The sequence below is a fragment of the Stegastes partitus genome, unplaced genomic scaffold (genome assembly GCF_000690725.1).
Source record: "Stegastes partitus isolate 25-593 unplaced genomic scaffold, Stegastes_partitus-1.0.2 Scaffold413, whole genome shotgun sequence".
NCBI classification, from domain to species: domain Eukaryota; kingdom Metazoa; phylum Chordata; class Actinopteri; family Pomacentridae; genus Stegastes; species Stegastes partitus.
In genome coordinates this window covers 226,614-227,669 of record NW_007578144.1, presented here as the reverse complement: position 1 = coordinate 227,669, position 1,056 = coordinate 226,614, and positions in this window count along the sequence as shown.

Genomic DNA, 1,056 nt, shown 5'->3' with positions numbered 1-1,056 from the left:
AGCTTAGATTAGAAAGTGTGCATCAGTCTGAGTATCTAAATTCTCTATTATTTACAAGCAGTTCAGTAAAAAAAACAACGAAAAAAACAAACAAAAAATTCCTTAATATTAATATTAATAATATTATTCTACAGCCTAAGATTGACTTGGACAGGATGCCACAGTTTGAGAAACATGAAGGAGTATTCTTCACATTATTTAGTAATTAGCTCTCTGGATTTCCCTCCTTTTACAAAATGCTTTGATAGCAAATACAGATGTCACAGATGTGCCAGCTGTGATACCTCAGAGTGATTGTGTGATGATCAAACACAGTGTGAGTCACCATCACTTCCTCTTCAACCACACAGTGGCGCAATTGAAGCGGCTTGAGCTCGACTTATTATGTCATTCGGTGATTACACTCCCTCCAGACTGCTTTCATCATGATCAACCGTATCCTTGCGTTTCGCTCACAGGCATGCATGTTCTGGCTGCTGTGTCCCGAGTCGTATATCTGAGAGCTCGGTGCCACTTTTTTTTTTATTTTTTCCTTTTCTATCGGTGGAACCATCAGCAGGGAGGTTACATAATGTCCATCCATGTCCAGCCATTAGGGCCACTGCTGGTTGTGTAACACATTAGTGCACTGGAGAATGTGAGATTTTATTAGGAAATCTCTCATTAAAATATGAAGAGTGTAGACCTTGGAGAGAATTCCCTTTGGTCAAGACATCCTGTGTGCTTGAACCCAGTTTAAAAATACTCATTTGCCCTTTCTCATGCGCTCCCATCCCATATGGCTCATGATCAGGTTATTCATTAACAAAGCTGCAACATTCTTCCATGTGATATAATAATAATATCAATAAAAAATCCTTTGTTTACATCAACCACCACCTCCTCCTCCTCTCAGAGCAACCAAAAAAGATGCTCTTGTTTATCATCTGCGCTCCAGAACCGCAGCCTACGAGGCAGCAAGAAAAACAGCTCGTCGCGCAGCCGCAGCAGCCAATCAGCGGCCTGGTTTCTCTTCAGCATCTCGCAGGGGGACTGAACCATCGGGCAGACTTGAGC